The sequence below is a fragment of the Chrysochloris asiatica genome, unplaced genomic scaffold (assembly GCF_000296735.1).
Source record: "Chrysochloris asiatica unplaced genomic scaffold, ChrAsi1.0 scaffold00007, whole genome shotgun sequence".
In the NCBI taxonomy this organism is placed as follows: Eukaryota; Metazoa; Chordata; class Mammalia; order Afrosoricida; family Chrysochloridae; genus Chrysochloris; species Chrysochloris asiatica.
In genome coordinates, this window is record NW_006408525.1 from 11405728 (window position 1) to 11415729 (window position 10002).

The window sequence follows — 10002 nt, forward strand, 5'->3', positions numbered from 1 at the left end:
GTCCTTTGATAAGCACTGGACTGTTAGCCACAGGGTCAGCAGTTCAAACCCACCAGCTGCTCTTCAGAAACCCTATATAGGGTCGCAATGAGTTGGAACTGACTCGATGGTACTTCACATTCCTTTGACAAAAGAGAATATGCCTGTACCAGCGGTGTTCTGGCCTCACTGAGAGGAAGATTTAAGAAAAACCGAAGTTCCTCATCCCCGTCGGCACTCTCTCCCATTCCCTCCCTAGGGGCTGCTTTTCCTCCTCTCTGCAGTTCTGGTGGGTGATGCCACTTACTGGTCCCTCTTCTAGGCCCCCAATTAGGCTGCTTCCTGTCTGCATCTCCAGGAGTCAGTACTTCCATGTGATTTTCTGGAGTTGAGGATGGCCCTCTTGCAGACTATGGAGTAACCCTTACTGCCCTCAGCTTTGCGGCAAAGGAGAGATAAGCCAGGGGACAGAGGACACAGCCAGAAACAAGTAAATATGTGTGCCTCTCGCCTCCGCATGGCCGGCCGCAGCTTTCCCTCACCTCTAGTTGACTCCTTCACCTGGCGCTTCCAGCCCTGTGCCACCCTCTACAGGCTTTCTTCACCCACAGAGCTGCTCTCAAGCGAGCGCTCCACAGTGCCAGGGAAAACGCCTCGACTCCCACTCAGTGGTGCTGCCATCTTCACCTTCTTTTCCCGCTGGTCCCTAGGGGAAATGTGTCCTGTACAAAACCACATCTCTTTCGGGACCTTAAACATTTTTCTCCTGAGTTTTCCAGCTGCCCCCTCAAATCTACATCCTCTTCTCCTTAAAAACCTGGTCCTTGATTCTTAGTCCTCAATGTCTGCCTTCATCACCTAACAAAAATTGGCATCCTCCTTTGCCCACTGCAGGCTGGCAGCCTGCACCACCCCTGGATTGATGCAGGCAGGTCACCTGCCTTCTCCTATCCTGCATCCTGTTGACACCCACCATCTTTCCTGAAACTCCCATGACCCAGGAATCCTGGGCTGCCTCCGTCCTCTCCGCTGTTTTCACTGCTCTGCCCCAGCTCCCTTTAACTTTTCTAATCCCCTGCTCTCTGGGCACTTCTGTCCAGCTGTATTTCATTCCGCAGCTCCACTTAACTCACCCCCCAGTTGGCTTTCCAGCCCTGGACGTTAACTCACTGACTTCATTTCGTTAACTCACTGACTTCATTTCGTATGTGCTCCTCATTCCTTTGGCCATCATCCCAGCAGAAACGCAGTACCGGTGTAGAGCAGTCTCTTCATCAACCCTCTGGGCTCATCCCACCACCAAGTCTCCACTTTAAACCCATTGCTCTTTTGCTTTCTCGATGGGGCTTCTTGAGTAGTCTTCTGAATTCCTCAGGCTGGTGTCTAGCTCCAGTCTGCATTTCTGCCCCTCCAAGTTCTCTTGGTCTAGCTCCTCTGAGCTACTCTGTCACGGACTGGACCAGGCACCCTCCCACCCTAACCCCTGCTCATACAACGTCTTCCACCTGGCATTCACTCCCACCCATCTCTAACTGCCAGTGTCTTTGCCAGTCTGCAAGTTGGAACATTTCTGGAAGTCCCATGACTGACAAAGTCTCTGGAAAAAACAGAACTCTCTCTCCAGGAACCAGGAAAGTTCATTGGGCTTCTCTGAAAAGGATGTGTAATCCCTTTCTTCCCCAGATGCCAGCAGCGCCTCCTTGCTGGAAATGGTCTGACCCAGTGGGGGCAGCCGCAGAGCACAGCCAGCCTCCAGCTGAAAGACCTAGCTGCAGCCGGACAGATGGTGCTCGAGTCTTAAGGTCCTGGGATCCTCTGGCCACAGTCCAGCCACCACTGCCACTACCACTTCCCATGGGGCGTAGATCTTGGGACCTGGGGCCCCTACAGCCCTTTTGTAGCCAGGCTGTTCTAAGGGGTAATGTGTGGAAATACAGGTACCACCCCACTTTAAAAAAAAAAAAAAAAGTCCAGAAAGGGAAAGGTTGGCATGTGGGAAAGGGCAGAGTGACCCTGTAAGATGGAGCCCTACCTCCCTTCCTTTGTCATTTCCCCAGCCTGACTCCTGCCCCTTTCCAGCTCCCTTCTGGGCACCTACCTTTCCACTCCATGGCCTTCTACATCCCAGCCTTTCCCAGGGGCTGCCTATCCTAATGCACAGCCCCTGCTTGGAACACTGGGGGAAGAGTCTTGGCTGTCACTTGAATGTTAAAGGAGTGACAGGCCACCACAGAGGTGACTGATTGCCTGGTCCATCCACTGCCGCTGACAGAAACCCCGTGGTCCCAATAACCTCCAGCAGGGATGAGAAGGGTGGCCACCCAGGGGCTGGAGGACTCTGGCTAGGCATGAGTAGTCTTTAACCTGTTGAAAGACACAAGCCACTTCTGGACGGGATCCTGGAGTCAAGTTCTGACTCCCAGCTGGCATGGAAGACCTGCAGTTGGCTGAGAGTGCAGGTCTGCAGGCAAGGTCGAGCAGCTGCCAATCTGGGTTGCGGGGGGTTCCTTGGGCAGAGGGGCTTCCTGGGTACCCCCTGAGAAGGAATACTCTGATTTTACGAGCGCTTATCTGACACCTACCACTGCCAATGGGGGAGAGGCTGTTGTGATCCTCTGGCAGCGCTCTGCCTGCCACCTCAACTTGGAGACTCAGACCGCTCAGAAGAGTTGGAAGCCCCAGAGTGTGGGGTCAGTCCAGCCCAGCTCCCCCACATGCGGCTGAGAGGGGGAGCCAATCTTTGGTGGGGCATGGGTGGCCACAAGTCACCTTGAAATAATGGAAGTGGGGTGGGCGCCCAGGGCGTGCGATAGAGGCGAGGGGAGACAATGAGCACACTATACCGCCTGTTCCTGCTCCAGGCAAAGGCCTTGGCCCAACTCCAGACCACAGGCTTCCCCTGCTCGGCCAGTGGCAGACGGTTCTCCCCCTCCCCCCCAAACGCAAGCACTGGAGTGTGACCAAGTTTGCGTTGCCCCAATGCCCTAGAACTACAAGAAACCTCCCAAGAGCCCCCTGGGCCACCAGCCCCTGCTGCAGACCGGCTCAGACACGCAGGAGCAGAAGAGGGGGCCTGCGCTGTGACTCATGGCAGGGGAGTCCCAGTCCCACATCTGTGTGTGTTGCTTTGTTTTTTCCCTATGTGTGGGTTTTTTCTTGGAGCTGTTTCATAGGAATTCCTGTAATAAAGACTTGGTGTTCTCTTGGTGCTCTGATGTGGCCGGCGACGTGGGCTGGACCTGCCTCGGTGCCCCCAGCCTTTGGCCCTTGGAGTCATGGGCCACTCTCATTAACCCGCAGCTCATCTGAGGCCTTCTCCCCAAGCTGCTCAGGAGGTGACACCCTCATTGACCTGCTGGCATGCCCCAGTGCTGTCACTTTCCAGTTTGCTCAGAGAAAGTAAAGCGCTTGCTGATAGGCAAGGAAACGCCACTTGGAAAACTGGCCTGTTACCAAAGCTGCAGACAGGTCACCTTCCCAAATGGCCAGCTCTGGGTTAATGGTGAATCTTAAAAGGGGCGCAGACCCTCTAGTTTCCCGGACTCCTTAGTGCAGCTGGACTGCCTCCCACACTGAGAACTCGCTGCCATCAGAGGCAGCTGATGCCATTTCCAGACAGCAGTTTTGAAGCTCCAAAAGTTCTTCCTGTGTTGTGGCTTCCGGCCTTGTGGCTTCCACCCCCAGCATCTTGTTACTGGGGGTCACCCATACCAAGACTCCCCTGCCCTCGGCCCCTTGGTGCCATGTTTAAGCTCAATCTGTCTCCTCACAGACAAAGGGTTCATGTTGCTCTGCCTTTCCCTCCAAAGTAGATCCCCACCCACCAGGGTCTGACCCACTCCAACCAGACCCATATAGATTTATAAAGTGCATACCAAGGCCAGCCTATGATACCGGGTCTGCGTTCCGGAGCGGGGCAAACCAAAAGGTTCCTCGGCCCTGGCTCAGCATTATTTACTGATACCTATGAACTCCTGGTTTCGTTCTGTTGTGCATAGGGTCGCTATGACTCCACGGCACCTAAAAACAACAACAAATGAACTGGGGAGTCTTGGTGTGGCCCTGTGGGTTAATGCATCAGACTGCAAAGCCTTTTGAACTGCAAGGTTGGCAGTTCAAGCTCACCAGCTATTCCTCAGAAACCCTATACAGGGTCACTATGGGTCAGAATTGACTCAACACTTCACAACAACAACATGAACTCCTGGGGGTCCTGGTGTAGCACTGTGGGTTAAGGTGCTAGACTGCAAGATTACTTTGAACTGCAAGGTTGGCAGTTCAAGCTCACCAAGCTACTACTTAGAAACCCTATACAGGGTTGCTATGAGTCGGTATCGACTTGATGGCACTTAATAACAACAACAACATGAACTCTCCAGTAGTTACGACGACTTGTGCTGCTAACCTCAAGGTCAGCAGTTAGAAACAACCAGTTGTTCCAATGAGACTTTCTGCTCCCATAAAGATTTACAGCCTTGGAAACAGTATACAGGGTTGCTATGAGTCAGAACTGACTCCATGGCACACAACCAACCAACCAGGGACAACTGGTATGACAATGTAGGATCAGCACTGGACTTGGAATCACAAGGCTGCAAGTTCAAGTCCACTAGCCACTCCAAGGGAGAAGGATGAAACCTTATAGAGAGCTACTAGAAGTTGGAATTGATTTGATGACTGTGAGTGGGTGGGTGTTTGTTTTGGTTCTGGACTAATGTGGGCCACCTGTGAAGTACTCCAGTGTTAACTCAAAAGGCTGCTGATTCAAACCCACTCAGCAGTTCTCTTGGAGAAAGCCCGTGGCTGGCTCCTGTAAATACTGCTGCCACCTGGAGTCCCTCTGAGGTGGAATCAACGTCACAGCACCCAAAAATGGAGTAGTGTAATCTCTGGAGCCTAACAGCAGCCCACCTGGGACCCTATTTGAAATGCAAATTCAGCCCCAGACCAGACCTATTGAGTTAGAAATCCTAGGGGTGGAGCCCACCCCACCCCACTGAGGCGCAGTAGATTCCACTCAGCCACCCTACGTGATTGTTTAGTGCCATCGAGTTGGTTCTGACTCAGTGACTCTGTATAGGGTTTCTGAAGAGCGGCTGGTAGATTTGAATTGCCCATCTTGCAGTTTAAACCAACTTTTCGGTCTAGTGCTTATCCTACAGCACCACACGAGGACTCCAGCCATCCTATAGAAGAGTAGAACTGCCCTATAGGTTTTCCAAGGCTGTAAATCTTTATGGAAGCTGACTGCCTGCCACATCTTTCTCTGTGGGAGCAGCTGGTGGGTTCAAACCACCAACCTTTTGGTTAGCAGCCTAATGCTCTAACCACCGTACCAATAGAATTATGTAAGTAGCTTTAAAAAGAATCCAGATAAGTGCACCCCAGGCCACTTAACCAACATCTGTGGAGTCCTAGTGTGGCGCTGTGAGCTAATGCACCAGACTGCAAAGTCATCTGAACTGCAAGGTTGGTGGTTCAAGCTCACCAACTGCTCTTTGGAAACCCTATATAGGGTTGCTATGGGGTGGAATCAACTCAACTGCACTTAACAACAACAACAAGGAGTCCTGGTGTGGTGATGTGGGCTAATGCGCTGCACTGCAAAGACAGTTTGAACCACAAGATTGGTGGTTCAATCTTACCAGTTGATCCTTCAGATACCCTATGGTCGCTATGGGTCAGACCCAACTCAACAGCACTTAACAACAAAGTGGGGTGAGATTCTGGCATCAGTATTTTCTGAAGTGCCCCATGTGTTTCAAATTTATAATAAAAATATCCCGACTCTGGCTCTCAGCATCATTTACTGATAGCTATGGGCCATTTGTCTTGGTGTGGTGTTGTAGGGTAAGCACTGCATTACTAACTGCAAGGTTGGCGGTTCAATCCCACCAGACCCTTAAGCAGTGTTAGGTGTTTCATATTAACTCCATTAATTTTGCCCAGTAATGGCTACTTCACACATGATGTAGGGACAATTTAGAGAGGTTATATAACTTGCCCAAGATCACAGAGTTTGCAAGGTGTGAAGCCAGACAGTTTGCCCAAGGCTGCTTGACTCTAAAGCCTTTGCTCCATTCTCTACACTCTGCTGCTCCGCGGGTGCTTTGCCCATCAGAGCACTGGCTTGACACTCGGGAGCTTGTTAGAAATACACATTATCCGGCCGCAATCTGACACTCGGGGAGTTTCAACAAGATGATTCTGATGGATGTTCAAGTTTGAGAATAACAGCTCTATAACCCAACTGCTCAATATTTGGTCCACAGACCAACAACATCAGTTATCATCTGGGAGCTTAGAAACACAGAATTGCAGGCTCTACTGCAGGCCAACTGAGGCAAGCTCCCTAGGTGACTTGTATGCACATTAGCTCTGAGAAACACTAAGCAAGTTCTCAAACTTGGCTGCATGTCGGATTTGTTTCCGAAGCCTGGGTGCAGCTCCCAGAGATTCTGATACAATTGATTTGGAATTTGGCCTTGAAATCAGATTTTTAGCATCCCAGGTGATATTAATATGCAATCTACATAGCTTGAGAATCATACAGTATTTTGCCCATTAGTAATGAGTGTTGTTGTTGTGAAGTGCTGTTGAGTCGGTTCCGACCCATAACGACTCTGTATAGGGTTTCCAAGAACAGATGGTGAGCTTGAACCACCAACCTTGCAGTTCAAACGGCCTTGCAGACGAGTCTGACTCATTAACCCACAGCGCCACCCCAAGCCCATTAGTGTAGATGAGACTAAAGATGATTATAACAAAAGAAAGGATGCCTGGGTTCAATAGGCTTGCTGATGCTAAAGCCCGGAGGTGCTCAGTGATGAGCCCCTGATGCCCGGTGAAACCTGGGAGGGGAACGGGCTGGATCAGATGACCATCCTGCTCATCTACAGATGCTGGACTCCTGGCATCCATTAATAATATTCAGCAGATTTATCTCCTGCAAAAATGCTGGTCCAGCTAGTGCCCCTTCCCCTCCATAGCTTTGGTGTCTGTCCCAAGCTTGAAAGGAGATCTTGGGACTGGAGAACACGGTGCCCTGAAGAACCGGGCTGCTTACTAGCATGCTGGGAATCCAACTTGCCTTCTTTCTCTATCAGAACCAAAGCTGAAGCACCTGGCTGGGGGTGGGAAGCAGAGCAGGAATGATGGAGAAGTTGGTCTGAAGGAGGCAGAAGGCCATGTGTGGGTGATGGTAGTAAGGAAAGCTTACTACTACTTACTGGTGGTTATGAGCTGCCATCCAATTAGCCCCATGCTCAATAAAACGAAATGCTGCCCAGGAGCTGACAGTGGTCCACTATGATCCATACTGTTCATGGGCCGATTATTGGAAATAGATTGCCAGTCCTCTCTTCCTAGTCCGTTTCATCTGGAATCTCCCCTGAAACCTGTTCAACACCATAGCACATTATTTTACATAGTCCTTACAGCAATTATAAAAAAGCAGTACTGTTGTTCCCATCCCACAGATCAGGAAATGGAGGCACAAAACTATTAAAAGTTTATATTCTTACAAACAGCTCTACAGTGACCCATGGTCCAACACTACACTTGCAACTCCCCATACCTATTAGAATTGTCTATTTGGGTTTTAAAACAATCTCAGCATTTCCATTAAAAGGCAAATATGCTGCCAGAGAGAAGCACATGAACTCATTTTGCCCATTACCCAAGCACACATTCACTTGTTGGCTGAGCTGGCAGGCCAGCTGGAGGAGGAGTTGGAAATTTCTGAGGCTAGGGGGTGGGTCTGTCTGAAGAGGGCTGTATGAATCTACTGCCACCTGGTGGTCATCTTTCAGAAGTGTCCATTGCTGGTTGCTGAGAGACCCTTATTTTCCCGGAAGGCTGTGAGTACCTGGTGGCCTTAGGCCACAGAGACAGGAACACAAGTCAGATATTTTGTATAATTTGCAAAACAAATATATGATTGTATCGCTTTTTCTTAAAAGGGCCATTAAGCTTTATATACTAGCCCTGGTGTGGCGATTTGGGTTAATGCACCAGACTGCAAAGCCGTTTGAGCTGCAAGGTTGGTGGTTCAAACTCACCAGCTGCTCCTCGGAAACCCTATACAGGGTCGCTATGTGTCAGGTGTCAGAATCGACTCAACAGCACTTAACAACAACAACAACAACAACAAGCTTATATAGGAGTCCTGGTGTGGCATTGAAGGATAAGCACTGAACTGCTAACTACAAGGTTGGCAGCTTGAACCCACGAGCCGCTCCTTGGAAACTCTATACAGGGTTGCTATGAGTTGGAACCGACTCAGTGGCACTTAACAACATAACGATATAAATTCAGGTTCCATGTCTACCCTGCCTAGATCTGAGAAGTGTGGAGTTGGGTCTCATTTCCCGAGAGTAGAGTCACAATTCTCTGTCAGGCTAAGAGGAGTATTCCAGGGACGCTGGCTCAGTACAAACCCCCCACAAGTCTGCCTTGCTTTGATCTTGCTATTCAAAGTGTGATGTGAGTAGGGTGACCATCCTGCTTTATCTGAGACAGTGGTTTCTCAGGCTAGGGATGTTTCAATGCTAAAGCTGGAAAAGTCCTGGGCAAACTCAACTGAGACGGTTACCCTCTGTACTGACGGGTACCTGAAAGCTTGCCAAAAATGCAGACTCGCAGGCCCCACCCCAGATCTACTAAGTCAGAATCTCCAGGAGGTCCATGCCTTCCAGAGGAAGAGAAGGGTCAACAGCAGCCCTGAGATGGCTGCTTTCAAGAGGCCTCATCCTCTAGGCTGCTGAAACGCAGTGAGGCCAATCATTAGTGGCCAGGTTGTTGCTGTTGGGGGGTAAGAACATGGGGCGGGGACAAGCACCAGCAACCCTGAGCTCCAGGCCTGACTCCCTCCTAGTCCCTTGGCTACAGAAGGAGAGACGGACCTCCCAGGGGAGGTGTGGGTGTAAGGTGCTTCTCCCTCCTCTGCCTGAACTAGATTGAGGGTGAACATGCAAACAAACAAAACCCCACCGATGTCGGTGGATTCCGACTCACAGTGGCCTACAGGACCGAGTAGAACTGCCTCTGTAAGGTTTCCAAGGCTGTAACTGTTACAGAAATAGACTGCCAGTTCTTTTACCCCAGGAGTGGCTGCTAGGTTACAAACTCTCCACCTTTGGTTAGTAGCTGAGCACTTTAACCACTGTGCCACCAGGGCTCCTTCAGAGGATTCGAAAAGGGACTGGCTGATTCATCAGTGAGGCACAGCCAGCAGCCAGGACTGGAAACAACCAGGAAGCCAGCCCAGTGCATGGTGGGTGGGGTGGACATTTCCATTCAACCATAGTTTCCTTCCTATTCGCAGAGAAAAGCTGGTCGGGGGGGTGGAGGGGTGAGAGGGGATAGGTGAGGTGTGGCCGCCTCCTGTGTCCTAACTTGGATTTGGATTTATTCATCCACACTGTTCACTAGAAAATTGTTTTTAAGAGCTAGCTCTGGGCCACACTCCAGGCAGAGATCAGAGCCCAGTTTTCTACCCTGAAAGAAACCCAGTTAGACCTTCTCAGAAGAGTAAAGGACACCACTGCTTGGGAAAGAGATCAGCTTAGGGAAGGGGGTGAGAACAACCTGGGACACTCATCCAATCTGGTTTCTCCCCCCTTCCCCCCACCCAGACCTTTAGAACCCACCCTGAACCTCAAGAAAAAGCACTCCAGAATCCTGGTGTGGTGCAGCATAAGCACTGGGCTGCTAACTACAAGGTTCACAATTCAAACCCACCAGCCACTCCTCAGAAACCGCAATAGAGTCGCTATGAGTAGGAACTGACTCAACAGCACTTAACAACAAATTATATACATATATATGCATCTGCATACGTATAGATGAACACACAGGCACCCTGGTGGCACTGTATGTTAGACGTTGGGTTGCTAACCACAGTGTTGACAGTTCAAAACCACCAGCTGCTTGGAAACTTTATATAGGGTTACTATGATTCAGAATTGACTCCATGGCAGTGTATATATGTGGGATGAAGCACTGGACTGATGGTTTAAACCA